Consider the following 17,084-nt stretch of genomic DNA (forward strand, 5'->3'; position numbering starts at 1 on the left):
TTAAATGACACCTTATGCTTGTGTGAATCTGTAATAGGGAACAATTTTATAATTTTTACATTGATAAACTCTATCAGAAATAGGAAAGGAAAGGTTGTTATTTTTAAATAAACATTATTATATGCACAAGCACACGCGAACGTTGTTAAAAGTTACACTACAAATTACACCTTTCGGCCAGGCGGAGGTAAAGATCCAATACAATGAATATATTCGCGTTTTTTCTTTTTCACTAGGGACGCTTGAACATGTTATCTAAGATCTTTGTTATGATTCTACATTATTTTAAATGAAAATATTTTTTTACTAAGCCTATATGTGGTCTTTATTAAACTTAATTCCTATTCTTCTTTGTTTGATATATGTGTTTGACTTAATTTCCTTATACTTGTATATGTAGCTTGAAATTCCTTTCTTTTAGAATTCTCAAATAGAAAATTTTGAAGAGCACTTTGTTAAGTCAGCAGGTTGTTCGATGATATTTTAATTTTGGTGAATTATCAATATAACTTAGTCTACCTCTTTGCAGAAAATTGTTTTTTCATAATGTTTAAATTTTGTTTCATTTGCACTCATTGACGGTTGACTGAAATAAAAATATTAAATCAAATCAAAATGGTTCGCTTTTAATTCATAGTGTGTAAAATATTATTTAAAACAACATTGATACAACTTTTAATATAACTATGTGTTAAAACATCAATATTCTTAACTGTTGACACAACAACCACAAAAACAACAATGGCTGAAATGTTTATATTTGACTTCTGAATTCATTATGATTACATTTCTTTCGTTTTTCATGATTATGACGATGAGCACCCGGCGGGTGCGACCGGTCGGCAGGGGATGCTTACGCCTCCTCATCACATGATCCCTACTTTATCATTTACCATACCTCTATCATAGAGATTCGTGTTTGCTCTGCTTTGAATTTGTATTTCGGTATATGAATTTTTGAGACGATTTACAGCTTGTTATTGTCATTTTTCTTCTAGGGTTAACTAACGTGATTCAGGATTTGGTCAATGTTGCTCTGTCGAGCGATGTGGTCAAAAGGCTTCTTGTTTGTTTTTTAATGTAATAATATCCGTGTAGATAATTTTGCAAAAGAAAAAAAAGAAAAAACTATAAAATAAAGATTAAATATTGTAAGTCTTATGTTTTTGTTTGAAATAAATATCAGTAGAGTATTTGTTTTATGTTGAAACTGCATCTGTTGATTTGCTTAATATTTAGCGCACTGAAGAGTTTGATCATTTTGTTTCAGATAAGATAAACGATAATCAACTGCAACTCCTGCATTTTAAAAGTATTTGTGTACGTTTGTACATGTACAAGTATCTATCGAAATTTTAAACAAAACTTATAACATTTGAATCAGCCCTGATCATTGTCAGGTTTTCTTTATTTCTTTGAATCTAATAGTTCTTTACAAGTACTCAGTTTTGGTTACCAAGATAGTTACAAATGTAAACAGCATAATATCACCTCTCATTATTATATATTTTGATCAATAAGTTTAGCTACGTAATCAATCATTTAAAAATCACAACCAACGTGTAATCGGTTAGATTTTTATATTTATTGAAAATCTAAGTGGAAAAAAATGCACCAAAATAAAATCTTTAAATTGGATCTTGTTACATGGTACGACGAATTAAAATATGCATTAGTTCTTTATTTTATTTTTTTTGAAATTGTGATTTAAATTCGATATGATATGCTAACGTTAACTTTTAAGGCCTTATTTTTAATACAGTTTAAGCATTACTTATACTCTCGTCGATATATCTATATATTTGTTTCTTGCCAAAGTTATTTGATATTGGGAGGCCTAAGGGTGTTAACATACAGTTAAACGATCAACCTCTTTACAATGTCGTCAGGACAAACGGAAAACACTAACGAGAATGTAGATGGTATAACAATATTGTGTTATTCTTTTCAGTGGAATATTTATTTTAAATTTGATAAATTCTATTCTTTTCTGTGGAATATTTATTTTAAATTTGATAAATTTTATTCTATTCTGTGGAATATTTTTATAAATTTGATAAATTTTAAGAATTAAAAAAAAATATTGCCGTGGTAAATATCTTTCAATTTTTTTACTATCAATTTCTTGTTTAAGAATAATTGCAATACGGTTTTATCCCCCTGTGATTTATAATATGAATTATTTATAGCACAGAGCAATAATGGTCCATTGGCCCGGAAATACAAGATCACCATGATTGTAATGGGAAGTTTGCTGTTAGCACTTATAACAGCATTTATTGTCATTCTTGCGTTGTATATCAAAGGTTTGTATGGCAGAAATCAATATCTTTCTTGTTTATCTCACTGAGATTGGGCCATTATTTTTTAACGAAACGTATATTTCTAACTTTAACTGACTTGTTCTATCAATACGTGACATCTTTGACAGAAAAAGAAGAATCCAGCAATTTCGGGGGAACAACAGGTAACATTTTTCATTTCTTAATTTAAATTTTGAGAAACGTGTTTGAATTATTTAAACTTAGAAACGTTTGTTAGATACCTGTATATGTTTCGAAGACTGGATGGTCAAAAATTATTTATTTATAATGATTCATAATGCTGAGCTATCTTTTAAAGTAAATGAAAAAACAACAAATTTTAATTTTTTTTTTATCTTTTCTTACCTTTTTGGGCATACACAAAGCTCTTACTGGCAGGGAGAAAACCCTACTTTTTAAAATGACCACGCCTACCCATCAGTCTAAATTATAATGTCAGCTTATAATTTCGTATACATGTTCGTTGCAATTGCACTCTATGTTTGTTTGTGCTAGACGTAAACATGCTTATATTCAAAAGAAGATATTCAATAATATTATTTTCATGCATTGTAACGAAGTATATCATTGGTTCTTTTGACATCACGTGTCAAAGTATACAAATGCAGATTGACCTGTACTTTCTAAAAATAAGCTTTAAAAACTCAGATTGACCTGTACTTTCTAAAAATAAGCTTTAAAAACTCAGATTGACCTGTACTTTCTAAATATAGAAATAATTTTGTTTTAATCTTGCCAATTCTTCTTTGGAAAATAATATAACGAATGTAGCCCTTTCACTCGGTCAATCCATAGATATATCGACTTCACAGAAAAGCATATCGACCTCGCACTTCGTGCTCGGTCGATATCTATGGATTGACCGAGTGAAAGGGCTATATTTGTATAATATGTGAACAACTCAAACATAAAATATTTACATTTGGTGAATATTTCTTATTATGTTTGGTTTGGAAATCTACGGCATTGAATATTTGATAACACACTACAAACCTAATCACAGCACGAGTACAATTAAACGTCATAACACGTTTTGAATAGATATTTTATTGAATGGTTTTAAATTCTAAACATACTTAACAAATGTTTTATGTACTTAAAAAATAATCGTTTAATCATATATATCCTATCTCAAAAAGGAGTTTTCACGGCAAAGTGTTAAGCAACAAAAGCACAGTAAATAGCTGTTCCATTTATTATTGACATCAATGAAATATAGTGCATATTATAGTTTGAATACGACGATACAAAAATATTTCATCAAAACAATTATCAAAATAAATAGGTAATATAAATACAAGCATTCGTTGCTTTTTCCCCCAAGATCATTGGTCCTATAACATGCATAACGGTGCAGACAAATTGTCATATGGCGCTGACGCGCGGTATTTAATTTGTCTGCAAAAGCTGATGTGTTACAGGATCGATGATATCAAAAGCCTAAGCATCCAATAAACTCATCTATTTTAAATCATTTTTAGATGGTGTCTTATTCTTTGCATCCAATCTCTATTTACGTAAATCCAACAAACTAACATAAGTAATAACTGAGAATATATTGATGGCATTTTATTAAAACAACCAATCTTGAATAATTTAAAAAATAAATTGAAATTCCTGAATGAATTTTCTAGGCTTATTGTACAAACGGAATTATCTTTTTAATGAATGTCATTGCATCCGTCCATATAGATCAAAAAAGTATTCAAAAGTATGCAAAACGAAATATTTTAAATCTTCAAGAAATATTTTGAAATACCACCGGATTTTATAATGATGCATATTTATTCTATTTTCAGAATTGGTTAAAGAAACCAATGGAAACGGCATGATGTATCGGAGAAAATAGGTTTTGTTTTATCTACATATAAATATATTTTTGTTCATTTATCTTTACTTAAAGTAGTATATGAAATTGTGTAATAATCGTTCACACATTTTCCATATTAATTTGACATTAAGTAGGAAGAGTATTTTGTTGCAATAACATTTTAAATCAATCCATCTTTGCTACATTGGTATGTAAACAGGTCTCGGGAGTAATGGTCGTTTTTTTCTATCATGATAATCGGGCATGTTTCAAAACAAAATTAATAAACGTCTTTTTGTAAAAATAAAATAGGGACAAAAAACTTCAATTGAAAAAATTCAATAATAACAAAAAATACTTTTTTTTGTAAGAAACGATTGTCTTTACTTCAAAAAATTTTGCACAAAAATAAACGCTTAACCTTTTTGAATTACCATATTGCAGATCCGGGTATTCTAGTATATATGCAATTCTAAATTTGATAGAATTAAACATGATAGGAATAGTCGATATAGTGTCCTTTATATCACCAGAGGTATGCTTCATTCTACATACAATGGTATAATAATACCGAATAAATATCATAGAATATAATGGATGGAAATATCATGAAAAATAAACGGTTTTTAGGTCTTCAAAATTTGCAGTGTCTCAGACAATTTGGACCATATAGATGAACAATCTTTTTAAATGTGTTTGAATAGAATCAATATTGAAAATGTTAAACAATGTAAAAATTTCCGAAAATGTTCAAATAAATAACAAATATGAGTATTGTTCATTTCATTTTTATTTCTTTTTTTTTAATGAAAAAATCTTTAATCTCGTTTATTTTTTTTTCATTGTGTAAGGAAAATTTGTTAAGAATTGGATAAAATGCGGTTTTTGTGTATTTTTAATCTGATACATGTTAATCTTTCAAACATCAGGATAAGAAAAGTTTCCAAAATAAACATTTAAACATATATATTTGTTGATTAAGATTTCAAAACAAGGGTAAGTCATTACAGGGAGCAGAGGTGGAAGAATTCCTTGATTACTTTTGTAAACCTTAGGTGATACATTTTATAAGACAACTGTGATTTTTTTTTAAGCGGAGGATTTTGCTTTTTTAGAGGCAAAGAATAAAACATTCATGAAATATTTTCTCCTATATATATATATCTCGCAATCCTATAACATGTGATGGATTTTGGAAAATTGTATATTGTTCGTGTGTAAAATGCAGATATCAAGTTAAGAGTTTTTAAAAAAAATATTTTTGCCAAATTTTCAGTAAGTTTACTTTAAAAGCCCTTTATTTAAAAATTGTAAAAGCTGATCCCCGTGTCTTATTGTGTTAATATAAGACTATGGACATTTATTTTTTTTCAAAAAAGTGTCCTTCTACGTTTTTAAAAAACTCTTGGTTTTCAATAAGATTGCATTAAAAAACTTTTTACCATAGTCAAATTAACAAGTTTAAGTGAAGAGAATGTCACACATATTTGCGAGAGATTTTTATAAACACATTTCCTAATCCCTCTATTTATTGTGCATAATTGACAAAAAAAAATACTTGATTTGAATATTTAGCTTAATTAAATATACCAACAATATATTTCAACCCGTTTGAAATAGCATTTTGGATGCAAAAACGTCGAATTACTAACTCAGAAGGAATAAACACCGACCCGCTTTATCTATGCATTTTGTGAATTTCGCAGTCTTCAGTCTACAGATGTCAATGATATATTCTTTAGAAAATTCATGACAACATTGAGTAAGATATCTGAAGGAATAAATCATTTCTATTTACCCCAGCATTTTTTTTAACAACAGTAATATTCGTCACCATAAATGATATTCAGATAATAATTTGACTGTTGTTTCTTTCAGGACAGCTCTACAGTATTTAGTGGATGACAAACGTACTACAGACACTGAATAAACTTTCTTATACATGATTTGAATCTCACTATGCTTTTGTATAAATCTTAAATCTAAATTATTTAATTAAAATGTGTGTGAAAGTAAACTTATTTCTTTATAGTTGTGGTTATAGACTTAGTGGCCGGAATTGCGTGAAATCGGTATCCAGATATTCACTTAAATGTGTAATATCGTTTTTCGTTTCTTGTAGTCCAAAATTCACACTCTGTTTACACACAAATAACAATAGATGTTGTTACATTATCAAATGAAAGTCAGAGTGTGCAATATGCAAACTTAGTGGAAATGGTAATGGTAAACTCCTTTTGTAACCTCAGAAAATACAGTGTTTCTTGAAGCAGCTGTCTTTTTGAATAAGACCAATACGTGCAACACGAGTTAAAGAACATGTGACATAATCACAAAAAACATAAAACAAGTTGGATTGTGAGTGTGATAAAATTTGTGTAGAATTTTTCCTACTATCAGAGCTATTGGTGGTTTTTGAGCTGACAAGACGCGTGACATTAATATGCATACATGAAGCCTCTGAGATCGGAAACCTTCGGTGCTACGTCAGCTCTGACTCACACTATTAATTTGCTGTATGCTCTTACCTAAAATCTGCAGTCAATATGTTTTGCTAATCGCTATTAAAAGTCTGAGAACATTTTCTCATTCAAGTTTCACAAATTAATAATCAACGAAAATTCCTTTAAAAATTCTGGAAATCATCTGGATTTTTTGGATTTTACAATCTTGCACATGCTCATTACATTCACGCTAAATCACGGGAGACTATTTACTTTATGTTTTCAAAATATCACATTTGCATGGATAAACTCAGAAACAATAATACAAAAACCTGTTAATTTTCATTGGAAATGTGGTTTATATTTTGTTTATCGAAGAAAATACGGGAGATAACTCTAACACATTGCATTTACTATGAAAAATACCTGGAGTTTCGAATGTCAACATGGTGTGTAAGTTTGAATCGAGTAAAAAAGTTGGTGAAAAAGTTTTGAATTCTTCAATAATAGAATTAAAGTTTTAGATGAAAGGTATTTATAGCCTCAAAATGATTTGTTATGAATTATTTGACTGTTATTTTAATGCAACTTCATTAATTTTCTCCAAAATGTTTTTGGAACGATTTATTCTGCAATTTTCTGCTACATTTCCAGATTACTGGTATTTAAGATGCATTTTAACCGTGGTGAAAGCCTGTCCAGAGACACAGTTAGCTGTAGATTATTCTAACAAAGTAGAGTAAAGTGAAATTTATAGCATTATTGTAGGCTTAAAGCTTGATTATGTTAAAGTCAACAATACGGTATTTCGTAAATGTCCAATATCATGTGCAATGTCAACCCGTGCACGCATGGGTCAAAGTCTAGTTAATTAAAAGATGATTCAATTTGTCGAAAATGAAAAAAATATTTTAAATGGAGATTAGGGGTTTAGCTATAGACGTGTACATTTCGAAATGTCTTCTGGTTCAGAAAAGTTTTATGCATGTGTAGGTTTTGTTTAAACCACACAAAAATGAAATTGTGAAACAGGATCCGAAATTAACATATGCTTTAGTTTGTCGAAAATAAAATAGAACAGTTAAAATGAAGATTAATGGTTTCGCTATATACACGTTCATTTCAAATTTAGTAAATTATCAAGTATTTCACGAATTTTTTAAACCAGTGATATTGCTTTACATTAGATAATTCATTGACAACAGCTTAGCTACTGACAGTTTAGCCTGTAATGAATATCTAATTATTTTAGAATTAATAGCTTAGATACTTTTTATATCGTGTAATAGAATAAAATCGCTTATTCTGTTCAAGTTCTTTATTTCAATTAAATATTAAATTTATTGGCAATGAGCTACTATATAAACAAAATAACTCATATTACAAATAGACACACACAGAAACACTAAAAAATTAATAATACACAATTTGCATTTACTTCAAAATATGACATCAACGAACCTCCAATATATGGCGGCGGTGCCACACACAGTCAATTAGTAGACTAGCGCACTCACTTGCAACAGGTATGACTGTATATAATAAAAAACCACCATATATATTTATGCTTAAATCTAAAAATACTACAGACTTATTAGAAGTTATCTCAAATCGCTATACATTTCTCTAAACAATCTGCATATAAAACAATTTTATTATTCTCACATAAATGATATTTAAATTACTGTGTTTGGAATATAATATAAATGAATAGTTATTCCAAACATGAAAATAACTCTCTTACCGTAAATAATGTAAGGTACTAGTATCACTCACACGTTTCACCCGTTTCACACCTGAACACTCTCAAGGGCGTCAGCGAAGTGAGACTCCGTATAAACTTGTTAGACTAGTTTAAATCTCAAATATTATAATAAGTAAATAAATAATTTCACAAATTAGTCTCACTTTGCTGATTATCATAATAGAATCGAAAACAACTAGATAAATGTTCAAAAGATATTTTTAATAAGTTTAAAGAAACATAATCTCTAAAAAAAAAGAATTTGCGCTGAACAGAAACTCTATAAATAGAATAAACACAGGTAAAATATACGGCACGCGATTCGCGCAAATACCACGTATAATTTTAACCATTACATATCTCCCCCGCGCAATTATGTTGATGCCCTCATCAACAAACATATAAAACTGGATACCCATTCAAAAAAAATCTATGTACAATCATCTGAGTTTGACCTGTTTTTCATATGCAAGTATTCTGAAAACGTTTGACTTAAGCTTGCGCTTAGACTTGCACCTAATGCTGCTACAGCATTTCCGAAATCCTGAAACTCAGAACTAGAAGAATCTGCATTTACTGACATGTTTCTGGATAACACTGATTTAGGCAAATTGAAAGGGTTGGGATGCTTACCCGCCGTTGACCTATTAGAGCGTCTAAGAGGTATTTCTTGCCCATGTCCAGCAGAAACATAATTGTCAGTGGGACTCTGACCCGGGGTAAATTGCAATGGAGAATCTAAAATATCAGACTGCTTGTTCTCTGCAATATTATCTTCCGGAGGCATCGACTCTTGTTTATTATCGTTTTCATCTAAACTTACCTGAGATTCTGGATCAGGGTTATCTCCTTCATTCTCTATTTCTGTAACTTCGAATGTCTTTATCTCCTCGTCTGAGTCAGGCTCTTCACAAGGGTCAATATCATTTTGGGCTTTTTCCTTAGTATCTAAGATCTCGTTCCTGTGTAGAACTTTTACATCATCATACCCATCCGCTGACTTAACCTTGTAAACATTTTCTTGCAATTTCTCAGTTATGATATAAGGATCTGGTTTCCACACATCTTGTATTTTGTTCCTACCTTGTACATGATTTCTCAAGAGAACCTTTGTTCCGACATCAATAGAGCAAGGAGTAGATTTCCTCTCATGGAACTCGCGTCGTTTTTCTGCACTTTTTTCTGTGTTTTTCTCAGCAGCAGCCCATGCGTATCGAAGGCGTTCTCTGTGTGTATGTAACCATTCATCTACTTCGAAGGACTCGCTGTCATTGTTGATCCCTAGTAAGAAATCTACGGGTAATTTCGGTTCTCTTCCATAAAGGAGATAATAAGGGGAAAAACCTGTAGAAGAATGAGGAGTAACATTATACACATAAACAAGTTCTGGTAAATACATTGTCCACTTTCTCTTTTGATCTGCGTCGAGAGTTCTCAACCTGTCGTGCAGTGTCCTGTTAAATCTTTCGCATTGCGAATTTCCCTCAGGATGATATGGCGTGCTACGTGACTTCTTAATACCATATATTTTACATAGCTCCTTCACGACCTCACCTTCAAAATTCCTACCTTGATCACTGTGCAATCGACTAGGGATACCAATCTTATGAAACCATTCATTGACCAAGTGTTTAGCAACTGTTGAAGCTTTCTGATTTTTTGTAGGAATAGCCATTGTGTATTTTGTAAACACGTCTGTAAGAACCAAAACGTTTTCAAACCCATCTGAAGTTTTCTCTAACAGAGTAAAATCCATTGCCAAAATCTCTAAAGGTCTCTTTGCTAATAAATTACCTAGTGATGGTCTAATGGTAGGGATCGGTGTCTTAGCGATCATGCATCTTTCACATCTTTCAATCCATCTTACAACATCCGCTATCATTCCTGGCCAGTAGCATCTTTTCTTTATAAGTGCCATTGTTCTCTCACGACCTTGGTGTCCGGAACAATCATGCAAAGACTCCATTATCTGTGGTCTAAGACATTCTGGTATAGCTAATTGCAAATACTCACCGTCCAAGCCTTTACTGGTCATGTACAACACACCATTTTTCAGTTGTAACAAATGAAACTTTCGAAGAAATTTCCTCACCTCTCTCCTTTCTCTTGAAATTTGTCTGGAAGTTGGTTTGTGACCAGTTTCCAACCATTGGAAAACTCTGTTGATATCTGGATCCTCCGTTTGAAGTTTTCTGAGTTCCTCATTTGTATATCCTGGTAAAATGGGGGTTAATTCATTTCTTTCAATGATGTCAAGATCTTTGTCCGTTTCAAGTCTCTGATAATCTGTAATAATTTCTCTTAAAGAAGTAGATTGTGAGAAATCTGCTAAAATCTCTTCTGAATTACTTTCGCGGTACATTCTGCTAAGACTATCTGCATTTTTGTTCGCTTTTCCCGATCTATATCTGATATCAAAATTAAACTGTGCCAGCTCAGATGCCCATCTTAACTCACTAGCAGCTAATTTTGATGTCTTAAGGTAGCTAAGAGGGTTGTTGTCTGTGTATACAATAAAACTGCTACCCAGTAAATAGTCTCGAAACTTTTCGGTTATCGCCCATTTGAGTGCAAGTAACTCTAATTTCATTGAGCTATAATTCGACATGTTTCTCTCACCTGGTCTGAGACTTCTAGATGCATAAGAGATGACTACTTTTCCGGACTCCTGTTGCTGACTCAGAACTGCGCCCAGTCCATCATAACTCGCATCAGTTTCAACAATAAATGGAGAGCTGAAGTTTGGAAAGCCTAAAACTGGAGTGCTCGTTAAACATGATTTAAGCTTTTCAAATGCATTGTCACAATCTGCATTCCATTTTTGTTTGAACGGAATTTCTTTTGTTACCATTTTCTTACCTGTGACCTTTTTCTCCTGTTTAGTTAGAACAGAATGAAGCGGAGCAGCAATCTGACTAAACCCCTTAATAAATTTCCGATAGTACCCGGCTAACCCTAAAAATGAACGAAGATCTTTTTCTGTCTGAGGTGTTTTCCAGTCTTTAATAACAGCAATTTTATCAGGGTTAACTTTGACACCATCTTCACTGACAACATGACCTAAATAATTCACCTCCTTGTGAAAAAAATGACACTTTGACGGTTTGATTTTTAGATTGTGAGCTCTTAACCTATCAAACACAAATACAAGCCGTTCTAAATGTTCATCGAAAGACTGAGAAAAAATGAGAATATCATCGAGGTACAAAAGAAGAATTTCAAAATTCTTGTCACCCAAACAAGCTTCCATTAACCTTTGGAACGTACTTGGACTATTGCAAAGACCAAAAGGCATGCGAACAAACTCATACAAACCCAAAGGACCAACTCTAAAAGCTGTTTTGTGACAGTCATGCTCATCCATCTGTACCTGATAGAAACCCTGTGCCAGATCTAAAGTAGAAAAGAACTTTGCTCCATGAAGTGCATCCAATGCTTCTTCAATCCTTGGGATAGGAAACGCATCTTTTATCGTCTTAAGATTGAGTCGTCGATAGTCAACGCAAAGTCGTAAACTTCCGTCTTTCTTGCGCACCAGGACAACGGCAGCACCATAGGGACTTGTGCTTGGTCGGATTATGCCTTGCTTCAGGAGAGTCTGGATGTGCGACTTCACTTCCTCGATCTGATTAGGAGGGATGCGTCTATGTGGTAGTTTGATAGGGACTTCATCTGATGTAAGAATCTTATGTTTGACAGTATCAGTAAACCCTAAATCGTCACTGTTCTTAGAAAAAACATCTTGGTGAGTATTTAGAATTGAAATTAATCTTTCTTTCTCCTCAACTGATAAATTTTCTCCAATATCTACTTCTACACCATGAATCTGAATCGCATTCTTTGTACTGACAACTGCTTTGACATCATGATCTTTCCATTTTTGAATACTTTCAATAGACACATTGATCTCTTGATTCCTTACCTCTATTTCTGCATGACAGTTCGGCTGGCTAGCAAACTCAACCTCTACATCATGAAGTATACCAAGCCTGGATTTCGGATTCAACCAAACATCTTCGTCTCCTATGTTAACGACTCTGACTGGGATCTTGCCGTTCTCTACATCTGCGTAGGTATCAATCAATAAGGTGTTTTTAGGAAGAGTGCCATAATTACCGTGTACTGCTTGTACCAAACCACTAAAGTTTCTAGAAGTCTGACGTGTAGTACCTATAACAACTTTCATTGAATTGGCTGGTATTTTAATAGGATCTTGACCTGCAACTTTGACAAAACTCAACTTTTTGGAACCTGAAATTGACGTACTCATTTCAAATATCGACAACGTATTCAACAACTGATCGTTATGTTCAGTGACTGAATATAAATTTTGCTCAACCTGTTCCTTTAAAATACGGAAGAAATTACTTCCGAGTACTCCGGGAACTTGCAACTTTTTCTGCTTACCGTATTGGTCTGTGGTATCATTGACAACCAGTACACCAACATTTGGCACAGAACCATGCGCAGTGTCTATCACTACCTCAATATAACCAATGTATGGTATAGGCAAGTGATTGGCGCCAGACACTTTCATCCATTTTGTTACGTCAATCAATTTGGGTTCAGATTTTAACAGATCTCGAAAGTAAGACTCGGTTATTGTAGATACCTGTGAACCAGTGTCAATTAGACACGAAATTGGCTTACCTTCAATCTGTACCGTTACGACAGGACATTGTCCTATAACTCTATCTATGATTCTCTGATCAATTGAGTCTTTCGTCTCTGCTCTCTCGTCCGCTGGGCGACTCTCTACAACAGACGCTTCTCGTTTAAAGGAAGATTAGAGAACGATGCCCCCTGTGACTTACCTTTGCGTGAAAAACTACTGGTGTCTAACTGAGTACTACAGTCTTGCTCTTTATGCCCCTTCCCACCACAACGAAAACATGTTAAATGGGACTGTCTAACATTTGGAAATTGTCTACCTTGCAAATACTTATTTTCATACTGTGGTTTACTTGTTTTCATGGCTTCAGACAATTTTTTCAATTCTTTCTGATTTTCATCAATTTGCGTTTGCTGAAGTTTCAATATTTTTAAAATTTCTGACAATTGATCTTCACTCTGATCTTTAACAACCTTTGATTTAACACTTTCCTGTGAAGTGATTTCATGTGCAGAAAATGATTTGCTAAGTGGTTCATTTTTATAGTCTTCAGACCATTGTAACACTTTTTGTCTAAACTCACCAAATGACATAGCCTTCTTTTCGAATGAGAACCGTCGTATCTCTCTTCGGAGAGATGAATCTCTAATGCCCTCAACAAACCGTTCTTTCAACATTTCATCAAAATCGGTAACCGCGTGTTCATCTTTTGCCACGATCTTATCAAGAAGTTTCATTAAGGCTAACGAATAATTTTGCAGCGACTCGCCGTGTTTTTGATCTCGTTGATAGAATTGTTGTTGCAGCGCTCCGAGAGTTTCTGTACTTGCAAAAACACTCTTAATGATTTCTAAGATTCTCTCTGCTGTATCTCTCTCTAGTCTTGGTCTCAACCTTATTTCATCTTTAGCTTGACCACCTAAGTTATCCATTAAAAAATCTATCCTAGCATCATTGTCATTGATAACTTTCAAATGTTGCCTAGCATCATCAAGCCATTCTGCTACATCAGGGTCACTCTCTTTCACAGGTCTCCCACACAACCTTGCAATCTTCTTCTCTCTCGCAACAAACACAGTTTTATTTGGATTTGAATCACTCTTTTGTTTCATTTCTTCATCTTTCAAGCTTAATTCATGCTCTGCTTTCTTTAACCTTCGATGTAGTAATAATACCTCACTTTCTAACTGGTCAGACTTTTCTCTTTCACGGTCAAATAATTCTTTGATTTCGTTTTTAGTAGGCATTTTCAAATACAAATCAATGCACAAAAAACAATGTTATAAGTGAGTTTACAGTTAATAATAGGTGCAATTGTTGCTTATCACCTCAATGGGCGTTGATTGTTGATTGGAACGGGCGCACTGTAATGAGGATGGAATGTCCAAGGTCCTTGACAATGTATCGTTGCGTTGAGAACGGTGTTTGTACGTAGTTCTTGATATCAGTTGACCGTTAGTCTATGATGATCATCGAAGTATTGTCAACACAATAACAGGGTCTTCAGCCAAAATTGCCACAGCCACATCAGATCACAACGTTGAGCGTCTTCACAGTGTATGGACCCTAACCGTAACTCATTGCCAATTAAAATGTTTGAAATCCTGTCTACGACGCCATTTTGTAATAGAATAAAATCGCTTATTCTGTTCAAGTTCTTTATTTCAATTAAATATTAAATTTATTGGCAATGAGCTACTATATAAACAAAATAACTCATATTACAAATAGACACACACAGAAACACTAAAAAATTAATAATACACAATTTGCATTTACTTCAAAATATGACATCAACGAACCTCCAATATATGGCGGCGGTGCCACACACAGTCAATTAGTAGACTAGCGCACTCACTTGCAACAGGTATGACTGTATATAATAAAAAACCACCATATATATTTATGCTTAAATCTAAAAATACTACAGACTTATTAGAAGTTATCTCAAATCGCTATACATTTCTCTAAACAATCTGCATATAAAACAATTTTATTATTCTCACATAAATGATATTTAAATTACTGTGTTTGGAATATAATATAAATGAATAGTTATTCCAAACATGAAAATAACTCTCTTACCGTAAATAATGTAAGGTACTAGTATCACTCACACGTTTCACCCGTTTCACACCTGAACACTCTCAAGGGCGTCAGCGAAGTGAGACTCCGTATAAACTTGTTAGACTAGTTTAAATCTCAAATATTATAATAAGTAAATAAATAATTTCACAAATTAGTCTCACTTTGCTGATTATCATAATAGAATCGAAAACAACTAGATAAATGTTCAAAAGATATTTTTAATAAGTTTAAAGAAACATAATCTCTAAAAAAAAAGAATTTGCGCTGAACAGAAACTCTATAAATAGAATAAACACAGGTAAAATATACGGCACGCGATTCGCGCAAATACCACGTATAATTTTAACCATTACAATCGTGTGATAGAAAATTATAATGATTACAATGTACATTCTCAAGGATATTGTCTGAATAGTTCTAAATTTTCCACGTAAGGGGATAATGACAATTTTGATCCTTAAATGTAACGAATAGAGAACTATGTAAAATTATGATAAGTAGTATGTAATGGTTGACCTTATGGGTCTTCTATTTAAGTGCAAATACTTGCTATTTACATAGCTGCAGCACCTAATGTGATTATCCTTTATAAACAAAGAAAATATAAAGATTGATCATCAAATTTGCTAGATCTGGAACTATCAAAATGCATTCTTTGCTACATATTGTAGGCAATAAAATTGCGTTTCAAAGATTGGTTAATTTTTAGGTTTTTAATTCGACGTCTTGCATAATTAGTTTTAATAAAATCAGGTCGATGTTAATTTTGAGTAAAAAAGTTTTTTAAGCAATCAATATACATGGATTTGGACCATGTCTATTGTGTCTTCTTGCACAGTTTCCTTTCCAAATGAACAGTCAAATTTGTCAGGGGTGAAAATACATTTGTCCTTAGCTGGTGTTCGACTGTCAGTAAACGGTTGTAATAGAAGATTCATTTCCACCTAAATAAAATGTAATATCAATCATCTTACTTTAAAACAAACAAATGAACATTCATGAATATTTCTTTTAGATTTTGAAACATCAAAATAGCTGTTTTCCGGTGCAATGAAGGCAGCCATACACTTTTTAAGCTAATAATATCAATTACATTTTGACATAGGTACGTGCCATAAATACATGGGAAACTCTAAACTCAATATATGCATACATCTACGTTTATTGTGTGATATTAAACTGAGTTGTTAACCTCACTTCAAAATTAACAATTAACCATTCCTTTTTTCCCCTGAAATAGTATGATTGATAAGTTAGTCGAATAAAAAAATTAACAGATGTTTTAATTAGTATGTAACAAAAAATTTAGATCAATGCATGTGCATTTATTAGTTGGAGAACTAGAATTGCTTAATTGTGTTTTTTATAAAACATTTTCATTTTACAGACACAAATAGTAAAAATAACTTTAAACCAGCTTTCCTGACACGACGACCTATTTTCGTGATCAAGATGTGAATTATTTCGAGATTATACCATCAAAATTCCGAAACTGGTTAACGGCAAGAAATATTTGAACATCGCTTGCGAACCTCCAACAATACAAGTGAACTTTAAGGTCAATATATGTTTACATCTATCTCTATCTAAATCTATCTATCTTAATGCATTGAATTTACGCGATTGACTACAACCTATTCTACAGAAATCAGTTTGCCTGAAAAGCGTGAAAAGTGTGGCGATCGCTTTCCTTATTTCTGTTGACTTAAGACTCCACCGTGATGATTAACAGTTTTCCATTGTAAATATATATTTTATATGCATAAAATATTAGTTTCTTTTCTTATCATTGATGATTACTGAACATATTATTAGACGTTTTTCGACTCCGCTGTCATGGAATTTTACTCACCAATCTGATATGTTAAAGCTTTGTCGGTAGTTTGAAACATAAATTTGCAAATCGTACTGTTTAATATGTTTAATAATTTCTTGCAGTGTATTGCCACTTTTTCATAAAGTGTAAAAAAAAATAATCAAAAACGAAGACACGAATAATAATCAGCATATATAAAACGATTCTTAATCAATTTTTTATATGATTACAGAGGCGGATCCAGCA

At 32.4% G+C, this 17,084-nt stretch overlaps 1 long non-coding RNA gene across 1 annotated transcript; it reads left to right on the top strand.

The window, feature by feature from the left end:
• The first annotated feature begins 2,199 nt into the window (after nucleotides 1-2,199).
• On the top strand, nucleotides 2,200-6,119 carry LOC128183061 (uncharacterized). The gene is made up of 4 exons (XR_008243525.1): nucleotides 2,200-2,306; nucleotides 2,432-2,467; nucleotides 4,124-4,173; nucleotides 6,013-6,119. It is a non-coding gene; the product is annotated as an uncharacterized LOC128183061 (long non-coding RNA).
• Nucleotides 6,120-17,084: the final 10,965 nt, after the last annotated feature.

This window comes from Crassostrea angulata, chromosome 5 (genome assembly GCF_025612915.1).
Source record: "Crassostrea angulata isolate pt1a10 chromosome 5, ASM2561291v2, whole genome shotgun sequence".
Classification (NCBI taxonomy): Eukaryota; Metazoa; Mollusca; class Bivalvia; order Ostreida; family Ostreidae; genus Magallana; species Magallana angulata.